The sequence below is a fragment of the Bombus bifarius genome, unplaced genomic scaffold (genome assembly GCF_011952205.1).
Source record: "Bombus bifarius isolate JDL3187 unplaced genomic scaffold, Bbif_JDL3187 scf7180000009739, whole genome shotgun sequence".
In the NCBI taxonomy this organism is placed as follows: domain Eukaryota; kingdom Metazoa; phylum Arthropoda; class Insecta; order Hymenoptera; family Apidae; genus Bombus; species Bombus bifarius.
Window position 1 is genome coordinate 1 of NW_022885307.1, and position 14,809 is coordinate 14,809.

Here is a 14,809-nt window from a genome sequence, read left to right on the forward strand (position 1 = left end):
ATCGATCTCGTCTTCGGGGGTTTTACTACAGGTGTTGACCACCTTTGTTCTACAAATATCGACGCTATTTCTTGTAATGTATACGTCGAAACCCTGGCTTAAAATCTCGCGACCAACCATGATATCGTAATTCAGATAAGTATCGGCAAGAACATGGAAGGTTATCTCCAATGTAAGACCGTTTATGCATACCGTGGACAAGATCTGGGACGTACTCTTAACACGGGTGTTTCCTATTCCTCGCATTACTACTAGCTCAGTCGTCCTCTTACCGGAGAATTTCGAGGCAGCCGACTCTCTAATTAATGAGCACTCGGCTCCGGAATCGAAGTAAAATGGGAACGACTCACCCAGATGACTTAGGGTACCAGCTGGGGACTCCACCGCGCAGCAGTTGACTACACGTTCATTCTTGGTACTGGCCTTTTTGTCCCGTCGTAGCGGGCAGTCAGGTGCGATATGGCCCTCCGCCTGACACTTAAAGCAAACCACCTGAGGCGATGCGTCCGGTCGCCTTCCTCCCTGGCGTTGTGTACTCCTCTGCTGTTGCTCACGCTTCCTCGTCCTACAATCCGCGAGCTTATGTCCTGGTTTGCCACAGTGAAGGCATCTCGGAAGGCGGGCCGACGAGTGGCGTCGCTTTGCTTCAGGCTCCGCCGATGGATTATTTGGCGAAGGTACTGGCCTCTTCTTCGCGTGAGAGAAGATTCTCATTTCCCTCTGGAATTGCTCGAGGGTCCGAATATCGTCCCCGAATGCTATTCTTTCGAAACGCTGGTCGTACCAGATCAGTCGCAGAAGGATAACGGCGTTGATCAGCTCGACATCGGATAGACCTCCCCACTTCGCCGACAGAAGGGAGTGGAGGCGATTTCCGAAAGTCCCAGCGGTTTCGTCCTCCAGTGGTGATTCGTCGAGCACCCTGATTAGCGCCGAGGTTGCCGTCTCCGTGCCTCCGTAGCGAGCAAGAAAAAGTTCCCTAAACTTTGTCCAAGTAAGACCGTTGACCGGGACATGCGTAAGCCACTCTGCCGCGGTACCCTCTAAAGCACGACTTATAGCAATATATAACTCGTAGTCTCGTAGGGACACTTTGTCCATAACCGCACTAACAGCCGCGCACCACGAAGCTGGGCTGGTGCCCGCGTTCCCGGGGTTGAAACGTGGTAGCGCTACACTCATCGTCTCCGTACTCGGCCTTTGCGTCAGTGTCCGAATTAGCTCTTCCATGGCGTTGATCCGCCCTTGCATCTCTTGAATCCGTGCGGATCCCACTTCTGATGTCGGAGAAGCAGTGGGGATAGGGTTGTCGGTGTTTGAGGAGTCTTCATTGAAGGTAGCCATCGTTGCGGTGTAACGAAGATACGATTTATTGACACAGGTATGAATAACACAGGTTTGACAATCTATCACGGCGGTGAGACGTTCGCGACACTAGTGACAGTGATCTCAGGTTCAATAACGAATCCGCGGTCAACGGGATGACAGATAGGCGTTCTCGCTGAATCTAAGTCTGACTCGTAAACGATAATTGCTGAGCGTAAAGACGTTACTCTTTAGTCGACGGGAGCGCGTCAAAGAATGCGCGTCCCGTCCCGATGATTCCACAGAGGAAAACTATACTGGGGTGTGTCTAAGGACACGAGATCATCGGATTCGTCGAGGAAAGCCTTCGTTTAGGAAGTAAGGGAAATTGACGTTGCTGCTAATTGGTCAATCTCCATATCGGTGGTTAGAAAAAGATGCTAGCCGCCCTCGAGGGAAAGTTGCTAGTGGGAGACGCCGTTCGTTAAAAAATATGTCTCCCCTATCCTCCCGTAGTTGCGACAAAGACTGTTTGTCTGTTTGAAGGACTTTAGTTAACTAAACCTTAAGATTTATTACGGGCCCTCGGGCTAGCCGAACATGTACTGCGGAGACGCATCGACATCTGGCAATCATCTTACTCGAAGAATAGGGTCTGCGTGTGGCGAGCCACGGGACAGAAACCGTTGGAATGTTTACTGTCGCGTGTCGCCACGAATATCTCTTTTAAGGAGAGCTATAGAATTATCCCATATGTTTGTTGGGCAAAGCGTTCATCCCTTGACCGCGGCTACGTTGGGCGACAGACTGTCGCCTCGAGCCAAAGCTCACCGTCACTAATCTTGAACAATTACGATCGGATTGAATAACTACAATAGTTTAGTTACAGTTATAGTAGACTTTAGATTGCAATGTTGCGGGGCTATCCGAAGGTTCCGGTGTCCTTTCATCTCCGACATATATATATATATGTCGGGTTTACATTAGAATTAGGGTTAGGGGCGTGAAACGAATCTTCGTTTGGATTACACGTCGTCGTTATGCAATAGAAAAGACATTGGCTAGTGCAAATACGATTATCACAGAACCGGACAAGTAATCGTGGTAATTAGATACCCGAGAAACTAATGACAATGATCCTAGGTTCAATAACGAATCCGCGGTCGACGGGATGACAGATAAACGTGCTCACAAAATCCAAGTCGGATACGTAATAGCCACTGGTCGTAAAGGGGTACTCCTCTCATCGATGAGATCGCGAGAGAGAATGACTTTCCCGTCCCGATGATGCCACAGAGGAAAACTATATTGGGGTGTGTCTAAGGACACGAGATCATCGGATTCGTCGAGAAAAGCCTTCGTTCAGAAAGTAAGGGAAATTGGCGTTGCCGCTAATTGGTCAATCTCCATACCGGTGGTTAGAGAAAGATGCTAGCCGCCCTCGAGGGAAAGTTGCTAGTGGGAGACGCCGCTCGTTGAAAAATAGGTCTCCCCTATTTTCCCGTAGTTGGGAAAAGACCGTTTGTCTGTTTGAAGGACTTTAGTTGACTAAATCTTTAGATTTATAACGGGCCCTCGAGCTAGCCGAACATGTACTACGGAGACGCATCGACATCTGGCAATCATCTTACTCGAAGAATAGGGTCTGCGTGTGGCGAGCCACGGGACAGAAACCGTTAAAATGTTTACTGTCGCGTGTCGCCACGAATATTTCTTTTAAGGAGAGCTGTAGGATTACTCCATACCTTTGTTAGACAAAGCGTTCGTCCCTTGGCCGCGGCTATGTTGGGCGACAGACTGTCGCCTCGAGCCCAAGCTCATTATCACAACTCTCGAACAATTACAATCGGATTGAATAACTACAATTGTTTAATTACAGCTATAGTAGACTCTAGGTTACAATGTTGCGGGATTAATCATAATTCCAAAGACTCCGGTGTTCTTTCATCTCTGACATATATATTGAACATAAAAACAAAAATTCATCTAAAAAAAATAATAAGGAACCCACGATTATCAAACAACGAACCAACGAAATTAAAGCAGCTACACCAAATCAAAATCGAAGCAAGGAGCTCCAGGACAAAGTTCGCTGAACTCACGCATACACCAATAACGCACAACAGGGGAAATTCCCTTTCTGCCAGAAGCATGGTGACGAAGATGTGCCTCCAAAACCTCTCCGGGAATTTCATTTGCAAAACGGACTTTTACACAACGGTCGGTATCAACGACTTCAACCAGAGGGGGTTCCCACTCCAATACGACGGTCTCTGCATCGAAGAAACTCTCATCGACAGTAACAAGATTGTCAAAGCTCAATTCCGACGGGAAATCTACGGCCTCGGCATCAATGTCGAATAGTTCCTCCGACCACTCTGGTACTTGTGGTTCATCACAGCGCCGCATGCGTTTGGTGGGTCTTCTCGAGTCGCCCATGGGTTCTTCGGAATCCCTCTTTCTTTTGCGCTGAAACAACACAATATAGTTTAAATAGAACGAAACAGGACGAATCAAGCGGACTAAAAACAAGACAAAATACGCACCAGAGAAGTCTGCATAGGAACCTCTGATGGAAATGCCTCCACAAACATTGTTCAAACGTCGATCACCGAAGCCTAGGGAAACAACAAAAAAGGGAAAAGGATCAAAATCACGAAAACAACCATAATATGCAAATATCCATCTAAACCAAACTTACGCAAAATAACTCGAAGGAGGAGGTCCTTGTTGTGGGAGAGCAGCGGATTGCACGTGTTGCCCGAGCAAACATCGAAATGATAATGATGCTGCGGTAGCCAGCCCTTGCACGCGCCGAAGAAACACAGATAATTCCCACGGTACAAACGTGGATGTTTCTTGCGAAAAGACTAGATCAGCATGGAATGCTTCAAGCCTCCTAGACGCTAGCTCAGCAGAAACACAGGACCGTTGGGAACTAAGTCGAAATATGGAATTTACATTCTCTCACGTGCGATTTCAAGAAACCCAAACTGCAACATCCCGATTCCCACGGAAGCGTACCCCCAGTGGACCACCACCCCGTGGGGGATGGCATTATAAATAAGCGTAGCAACATAGAGCAGCGCTCATTATTACGTTCGTTATTGCGCTCATTATTACGCTCATTCTTACGTTTAGAAATTTTGCGTAGCATTTTGCGTTTCGGCGGGCTTTAGTTGTTCAGGCAAGAAAAGAGAGTCGCGACTAAGTTAAAAAATTTATCTTTGAAGTCCTCATTTCATGGCTTAGACAAAAGACAGCATATTGCGGTATTAGTCCGGATAGTAAATTGTAAATTCTGTTCAGCGTGTATCGAAATAGATAAATAAAGTAAAAGTTGATAATAAACTATATTCGAGTTCAAGTAATAAACCCAACAAAAAACACCGACGACCACCGAAGCAGCTGAAGTAATGGCGCCAGACAGCACCTACTCCTCAAGGTATGAAAATTAATTTTAAAAAATTTCCTTCTTCTCTGACAATTTCGTTCCCCTCGAGAATCGAATTAGAACTTCCTATCATCGATCTCGTTTTATTTCCGTGAACAGTTTTGAAGACAGAATCATTGTTTTAAACTTCAAACAAAGGGGTTGTCCGCTGTGTTGGCTTGTGCAAACGGTGTTTACAGCTACTGAAACACCCACTGATCTTCGCATTCCTCCTCCCATTGTTGGCAAAATATTGCCCGTCTTTGGGCAAGGCTTGCGAAATTACACGAACCCCACATAGAGAGGATCGTTAGAATCATCCTCGATTATTAACCTCGGAAGGCAAGAAAATCGTGGCAATAGAATCCATCGTAGCAAATGAACTGAGCTTTGGTTCTAACGACAAACTACTATAGCGAAATTAAAAGAGAAGAAGAAGGCAAACGTGAAAATAAATTTATATCAAACAGTGAAAAATTTCACATTCTTATCCAATCCATCAACGCGAAAATTCTTGCTCTACCTCCTCTAACACTAATATATACATATACATATATATATATATATATATATATATATATATATATGTATATATATGTCGGAGCGGACATTAGAATTAGGGTTAGGGGCGTGAAACGAATCTTCGTTTGGGTTACACGTTGTCGTTATGCAATAGAGAAGACATTGACTAGTGCAAATACGATTATGATAGAGCCGGACAAGTAACCGTGGTAGTTAGGTACTCGAGAAACTAATGACAATGATCCTAGGTTCAATAACGAATCCGCGGTCAACGGGATGATAGATGAACGTACTCACAAAATCTAAGTCGGATGCGTGATATTCACTGGTCGTAAAGGGTTACTCCTTTCATCAATGAGATCGCGAACGAGAATACCTTTCCCGTCCCGATGATGCCACAGAGGAAAACTATAATGGGGTGTGTCTAAGGATACGAGATCATCGGATTCGTCGAGAAAAGCCTTCGTTCAGAAAGTAAGGGAAATTGACGTTGCTGCTAATTGGTCAATCTCCATATCGGTGGTTAGAAAAAGATGCTAGCCGCCCTCGAGGGAAAGTTGCTAGTGGGAGACCGCGCTCGTTGAAAAATATGTCTCCCCTATCTTCCCGTAGTTGGGACAAAGACTGTTTGTCTGTTTGAAGGACTTTAGTTAACTAAACCTTAAGATTTATAACGGGCCCTCGGGCTAGCCGAACATGTACTGCGGAGACGCATCGACATCTGGCAATCATCTTACTCGAAGAATAGGGTCTGCGTGTGGCGAGCCACGGGACAGAAACCGTTGAAATGTTTACTGTCGCGTGTCGCCACGAATATTTCCTTTAAGGAGAGCTATAGAATTACTCCATACCTTTGCTAGGCAAAGCGTTCATCCCGTGACCGCGGCTACGTTCGGCGACTGACTGTCGCCTCGAGCCCAAGCTCATTATCACAACTCTCGAACAATTACAATCGGATTGAATAACTACAATTGTTCAATTACAGACTCCGGTGTTCTTTCATCTCCGACATATATATATATATCGGAGATGAAATGAAAACCGGAGCCTTCCCTATGCAATTTTGAGGAAGCCTTTTAATGCTTTAGCCTAGATTTTATCATAACTGTAATTAAGTAATTGTTATCTGTAATTGTTTGACATTTGTGAAAAGCGAAAGTGGGTTCGAGGTGACAACTGGTCGCTGAACGTAGCCACGGTCACGGGATAAACGTTTTGCCTGACGAAGGTGTGGATCGGTTGTATTGTTCTCCCTAGAAATCACATAGAATTGTACTTTAGAGATGTCGATATAATGGGACACACGTTGTATTAGGAATCAATCTCCAGACAGAAACTGCCTAGCAACGGCGTTTGGATCTTTCTCGATGTTTCCAAAGAGTATACAAGAAACTTTTGACAGAAATTGCCTAGCAACAACGATTGGAACCTTCTCGATGTCTCCAGCGAGCATATAACAAACAAATGCAGTCGCATAGCGAAAAAGATTTTCATCAGATGCATTTGTGTGATCGCCTTGGAAAGTGATACATCGAGTAATTTTTTTTCGAGTGATTCAGCAAACGTATTTTTTTGTGTTATAAAATTGTTTAAAGTTTTCCCGTTGACCGTGGATTCGTTTGAACCCCGGATCATTGTTTATAGCGTAAATTAAATTCAATATTTGTAAATTTATCAATCGTTAATTTTCATTATTCGTTAAATTAGTAAATCGTAAGATATATTATTCGTTTCTTTTATTGTTCGATAAAACTTATTATTCTTTAATCTAATTAATAATTTAATTTATCATTTGTTAATCAATCATATCATTTACAAAATTCATTATTCATAATATTTGTAAAACCTTGTTTATTCGTGTAAATATATTCTCTGTTTTGTAAAACAATGGCTAATTCAAATGAAGAAACATTACGTGATTCAAATCTTAATAATAACCCGACATACATATATATATATGTCGGATCACGATTCGAATTTTGGGCGCGCGACGACTCTTCGTGTGGACTAGCCATCGTTTCACAAAGCCGAGATTTTATTTACACGTATATACAGGTCTATCACTAAGCTTAACAAATAATAAGTACAACTAATAATAAGTCTAACAAACACTAAGCCTAATGAATAATACGATCTACGAATAATTAAATTAAATAATACTATTAGCAATGTTTGAGTTCAAACGAATCCACGGTCACCGGGATAACTCCTTACTAAGCGAAACTAACTTAGACGCAAATGCGATCGTCGAAAATGCTCGATGCATCACTCTCCAAGGCAATCGCAAGAATGCCAGCCTCGTGGAGATTTTTTCTCCCTGTACGATTGCATTTTGTTTTCTATACCCGTTTGGAAGCATCGAGAAGGTTCCAAACGCCGTTGCTAGGCACACTCGTTGGAAGCATCGAGAAAGTTCCAAACGCCGTTGCTAGGCAGTTTCTGCCTGGAGTTTTGATTACTAATGCAATGTATGTCCCATTGCATCGGCACCTCCGAGGCAACATCACACGTGGCTAGGCCTGCTCTCGAGGCCGCATGCCGCCACAACCACATTTCTCGGAAAACACATACAACCACTCCAGACCTCCGTTAGATAAAACATCCATCCCGTGACCGTGGCTACGTTCAGCGACCGATTGTCACCTCGAACCCAATCTCGCTTATTACAAATCTTAAGCAATTACAACTATAATAAAATCTAGGCTAAGGTACTAGAGGATGTTCCCAAAATTTCCAAGGAAAGGCTTCGGCTTTCCTTTCATCTCCGACATATATATATATATACGTAACAATCTAAGCAATTCGACATTCAAATAAAAATCCGTTCAACGCGGACAGATATTTATTGTACCCAGCTTTAATCCTCTCCCGTGCCAGTACTCCTGCGCATAGCAGGTTAGCCGAAAAGTGGAATTAATTTGCCAGTTGCATTAAACATTCGTTAACGCTACCCATTAAACGTAAACTATTGCATAAGCACTTACGAAGTAACAAAAACCCCGACAGACGAAGGTACAAAGATTTGTTTTCCTACAGCCAGGAAGGTGCTTACAGAGGCACTTCCAGACTGGGAATTCAATCTAATAGTTACCGAAAATACACGACAGACGAAGGTACAAAGATTTGTCTTCCTACAGCCAAGAACGTGCTACAGATGCACTTACAGACTGGGAATTCAATCTAGTTACCAAAGACACTATAGACGAACAATACCCATCACATACTAATACTCTTAACTTGGAGAGAAACAGTAATAATAGTAATAATGAAAAAAAATTTTTTTGAAATAGTCCTTAGATTATTTCTGGTGGCAGCAACTACCATATTAATCAGAAATCTAAATCAATATTTCATACACAATAATATCATTTCAATATCTTCTCCCATGATGGAAGCCTATCCGTGTCAAGCTAACTTGGACGTTAGGAGAAACCATTACTCCTAGTGCCACCACTCCCTGGATCATCGTTTCAAGTTCGCGGAGGCCCCAATGCCTCCCAGGTATGATGACCCTTTTATGTCATCGTGTATGTGAGAGGGAGTCCATCACGGTTCCTCCAAGCCTTCCAACTTGGGAGGACCGCTTCACCTGCTCGATGCCCACTTTCTTTCTCGACCAGCCGGAACTGCCACCGGTCCCACGCCTCTGCTTCCGCCACCCTCCGAACGTCTCGAGCCGTCTGTTCGGCAGCATCGTTCCCCGAGCCAGTGCTTTTATGCGCTTAATAGATATAAAACTGCACAATTATCTGTGCCTCTTGAGAATATCGTATTCCTCATAACTTCTAACGTAATGACAAATAGGACAATTGCAGTACTAGCTGGAAAATTAGAGTTCCGGAAATTAAGGAATTTCCTTCAAGAAAATCCTTTAAGGATTAAAGGAATTAAATACCTACCTGAAACTATCCGATCCGGCGCTTCTTTGTCTTATAAATAACGGTCGGCTAAGTAAGATCGGCTTCTGATGTTTAAGGCACTGTTTATTGCTATGTAAAAAGTCATTCTCTCGCGCCCAAATAACAGCCATTTCCTAAAGGATGACCTACTATCCTCCTCTAAGCTAAACAACACATTCATCAGTATTCAATGTAATCTCGGAATGTTGTGTCCGAGTGCACCGTGCAGTTAATCGAACCATCCACATTTCGAAAATATAATTCGATATCATTTTGTTCGGAGGAATCTCAAAAATCCAGCGAAAACAATCTTATTACAATGAAATAAAAAATATAAAAAGTTTATTTTTCTTATTTCAACAACTTATCAATTGCGTTATGGCCGAAACAGATTATGAGGAACAGTGGAAACTATTTTAAGCGATCACTTCTATAGAGAGGTTGGGATAGTTCACATTCATTTGAGGTTTAAGGGCATTCGTGTTTGCATTGTGTTTACATTCTCACTGGAATTCAGTTTTTTTGGCATTTAATGATAGGATCGAAACTTCCCCCTTCAAAGTTTGATGGCTCTAAAAAGGATCGATTATTTCATTCGATTGTCAAAACAGATAAGGACCGATAACTTACGACTAATCCATATTTTGCAAGAAATAATTATAAATATTGTTGAATATACCATCCTTGAATTTGAATACATTTATTAATTTTTTTATCGTATTTTTAGAGGCGCTCACTAACATCTCTTCATTTACCTTTTACACTCCTTCGATGTTCCTCTTCAGGCTTGTCGATAGTCCGCGGTTTTGTTTTAGACACATCTCACGCTTTAACATCTCTGATGGCATCAAAACTGCATGCCACAGTCCTCTTGACATGATTTTATTTTCAAAAAATTCCAGCATCTTCCTCATCGACCACGCTGTATGCGCTGGTATTTCTGTTGTATCCAGCAAGACTTTTTGTGCTCTCCAAGCAACGAAATTAATTACTAGATAATGTTTTGGGAAACTCCTGGCATTGCGGTATTTCTAAGGAAACTTTTCTAAGGAAAACCGTTGTATGTCTTCGCTATATTGTGCACCATACACATATCTTAACTGAATATAATGACTTGCCTCAAATTTTTCGAGAATTGAATGTGGCCATGTTCGATAATTCTGAGAGTTAAGATGCCCGTGTAAACGAAATCACGTCTAAACTGGTTCTTTTCCTCTAAATACTTGAGATTCATTGACAATGCCACTCTTTTGTTCTATGGTTCGGCTCTTGAAACTAATGTAATAACTTGTGGAACAATATGGGTGCATGTATTGCAGCTTCTGCGATGTCCTCAGTTCCTCCTGCAATATCTTCAGAACTTCTTCTACTCGTTCTTGTGAGTACAATTCCAGTTTTCCTAAATCTTCATATGGTTCTAAAAATCGTATTTTTACTCAATTGAGTTATTGTTACAATGCTCAGTAACAATGAAAATAACGCGAATGCGGTAGAAGTAGAAAGTAAAAGTTATGTAGTGGCTAAACGCCGAAAAATCGCAACGAAAGTTTTGTGTGCTTGCTGCTTGAACAAGTAGATCAGAATACATCAAAGTGTCTCAGGAGGAAAAATAGATTCTCATAGAGGAATCAAGTTCACCATTTGCAGCACCAGTGACACTGGCTTTTAAAAAAGAATCGAATCAGAGAGGTAGACTGTATATCGATTTCCGGGAGATAAACAAAATTGTAGTTCCGGAACCACAACCATTCCCAAGAATAGAAGACATCATAGTCAAAGCGGAAAATTGCCATTTCTTCTCAACATTTGACATAAATTTAGCATTCTGGTCAATTCCAATAAAAAAAGAGGACCGAGAGAAGACAGCCTTCATAACACAAAACGGACACTGGCAATGGAAATGTTTATCGTTTGGACTGAAAATCTCTCCCGCTATTTTTTAGTGCTTGCAAATATTCTTAGAAGAAATGGACTAACAGGATTCTGCATAAATTATATAGACGACATCCTAGTATTTTTCCGAAACATTCAATCAACACACCAGACACATAGAACAGTTGATGAAGGTTATGGAAAAGACAGGTTTCCGATTAAAACTGGCCAAATGTAAGCTAGCAGAAAAGTCAGTAACATATCTGGGTCACATCATCGAAGAAAACGGTGCGAGACCAGGGAGAGATAACCTCAAAGCGATACGAGAATTTAAACGCCCAAGAAACAATAAAAACGTGTGACAACTATTGGGAAAAATTAATTTTTATTAGAAATTTATAGAAGACGCGTGCAAACTCTTGGAACCACTCCACAATTTATTAAGGAAAAATGTAGAATTTATTTGGAACGAAGAATGTGAAAAATCATTTCAAAAGATTAAAGAATACCTCTGTTCAAGCCCAATCCTTTCAATATACGATCAGAAGAAAGAAATATTTATTTATATGGATGCAAATGGAAACGGTTTACGAGCTGTCTTAAAGCAACCTCGAGAAAACGGAATGTTACATCCGGTTGCGTACTTTTCGAGAAAATTGAGACCAACAGAGGCAAAGAAGAAAGCAATCCACCTCGAATATCTGGCTATTAAAGAGGCGATTCAGTACTGGCAATAGTGGTTAATCGGTAGATATTTCACTGTTCTTTCAGACCATAAGCCGTTAGAATCAATGAGAATCAAAAGCAGAGACCCGATGAAACTTTAGGAGACCTAATGCACTACCTATCGCAGTATGATTTCAAGATCATCTACTCGCCGGGACAGGACAACGTAGAAGCAAATGCACTATTCAGGAATCCCGTCTTAGAAAGTTTTGAAAATGAAGAAGACGTTCTGAGAGTGGTGAATATTATTACAAAGAAGGACATAATTCAAGATCAGAAAGAAAACGAAAAAATATTAAAAATACAAAAAACCTCACAAAAAAATCAGAGATATTTTTCAAAAATATTAAAGGACGTCAACGTATATTCGTCTCACGAAAATTTGGAGAACACATCACAAAAACGGTTCATGAATTCTTCGGTCACGTTGGAAGGAACCATATACTAAAGAAAATCCGACCTTTTTACTACTTCAAAAATATGGATCAGATAGTCGACAAATTCTGCAAACAATGCGAAATCTGCATCAAGAATAAAAGCAGAACGAGAAGACCGATTGGATTTATGTCGAAACTAGGACCAGCTAAAAAACCGTTTGAAATAATGTCATTCGAGACGGTCGGAGGTTTTTCTAATAACAACTCACCGAAGAAATTTATGCATATTCTTATTGACCATTTTTCAAGGGCTTTTTTGTGTCTACATCAAAAACACAACGCTCAGACGATATCATAGAAGTTATAGATTCGACGGGAGAAACCGATTCTATAAGAATGATTCTCGCAGACAAATATCCAGTACTGACATCCAAAGAAATCCAAGAATACGCAAGGAAAAAGAACATCAAACTAATTTTCATTTCGACAGACTGTCCATCCTCGAACGGATTAAACGAAAGGGTAAACCAAACACTAATAAACAGAATCAGATGCAAAATTAATGCAAACAAAAAAAAGAAAAACTGGACAAAAATCGCAAAGAAAGTGTGGAAGAATACAATAACACCAGACAGTGTCACAGGATTTGCTCCGAATTACTTACTGCACGGAAAAAGAATTGAGATCGCTCCTAAAGGAACAATTGAAAATAAGATAGACTTAGAAAGAGACAGAGAAGAAGCATTTAAAAACTCAATGAGAAACTTCGAAATTAACAAACAGAAATACGATAAAAAAAAAGAGAGCATGAATTTAAAATTGGCGATTTGATCTTCACTCACAGTGGGAACAAATTAAATAGAAATAAATTGGAGGAAATCCGGAAAGGGCCTTTCAAAATTCTAAAAAGGATCTCAAATTCTATGTACGAAGTGGATAACGATAATCGTAGACCTGGAGGAAATTTCTTCCACGCGTGTAAACTAATTCTTTATGAAAAGGACAATTAGCGATGCAATTGTCAACACGAGGAGGTGAGGTGTAAACTCCCTAAGAGTTCAAACGCGGATAAATAAAGGGACTTTCTCTGTTTAACGGAAAGTGTGGCCTTATTTGTTGTTACGGACAACCGATTTGCCGAACAGTCATTTCACAGACGGGCGGTTAGAGAAGAAGAAGGATTTTGAGCGTTATAAATAGACACGATCATAAGAGAGAAATTATTATTTAGAGTATTGAAGATTGACAGAGGAAAAGTGGTAGTTTAGGACGTGGAAAATCGATTCTCGGTTTTCAGGTAGATCTTGTACAAAGCTTTGTTATTTATTATTATTTATTGTTATTAATTATCATTCATTGTTATTTACCTCTGTATTTTATTTAAGTATTGTTACAATAAACTCGATTTTTAGATTTTCAGAATCGATCCCTGAATTATCCTAGAATTGAACATTATATATGTCGGGTTATTATTAGAATTTAAGGCGCGTAACGATTCTTCGTTTGAATTAGCCATCGTTTTACGAAACAGAGATTACATTTACGCGAATATACAAGATTTTACAAAATATTATGAATAATGAGTTTAATGAATGATAAGATTAACAAACGATAAGTTTAACTAATGATTAGATTAAAGAATAATAAGTTTAACGAATAATAAGGGAAACGAATAATATGTCTTACGAATAATAAATTTAACGAATAATGAGATTAACGATTAATAGGTTTTACGAATAATAAATGTAATTAACGCTATTAACAATGTTCCTGGGTTCAAACGAATGCACGGTCAACGGGATAACTCTTTACTATGCGTAGAATAATTTTAAACACAAAAAAATACGATTGCTGAGACACTCGGTAAATTGCTCGATGTGTAACTTTCCAAGGCGATCGTACGAATAACAGACTGATGAAAATTTTCCACTCTTTACAATTGCGTTCGTTTATTGTATACGCGTTAGAAGCATCGAAAAAGCTCCAATCCCCGTTGCTAGGCAGTTTCTGCCTGGAATTTGATTCCTAATACAACGTGTGTCCCATTATATCGACATCTCCAAAGTACAATTCTATGTGATTTCTAGGGAGAACAATACAACCGATCCACACCTTCGTCAGGCAAAATGTTTATCCCGTGACCGTGGCTACGTTCGGCGACCAGTTGTCACCTCGAACCCACTTTCGCTATCACAAATATCAAACAATTACAAATGACAACAATTGCTTAATTACAGCTATGATAATATCTAGGCTAAAGCATTAGAAGACTTTCCCAAAATTGCAAAGGGAAGGCTCCGGTTTTCCTTTCATCTCCGACATATATATATGACAGAAGGCAGAAACAACCACGTCCGGGGTTTTTTTACACAATGCCGTTAAACAACGAACCTTAAATTCCCAATTGAAGCACCTTGCCTTGAACAAATTGAGCCTCGTCTGCTTATTGAGAACGTTAGTTTCGCCACGATGGTTTTTAGACCAGCTATTACGACCGTGATTATGGTTTCGAAAAACCGACAGAACGCATATGCGTGTTATTGCCTTGTGGCGGCACTTAACAGCAAATACCACCACTCGACACTAACTAGAGTCGGATGACGGCAGCGCAGTGGTTAGCGCCTTAGGTTACGAACGTTCGGGGCCCGGGCTCAAATCCCGGCGACCAGAGTCCG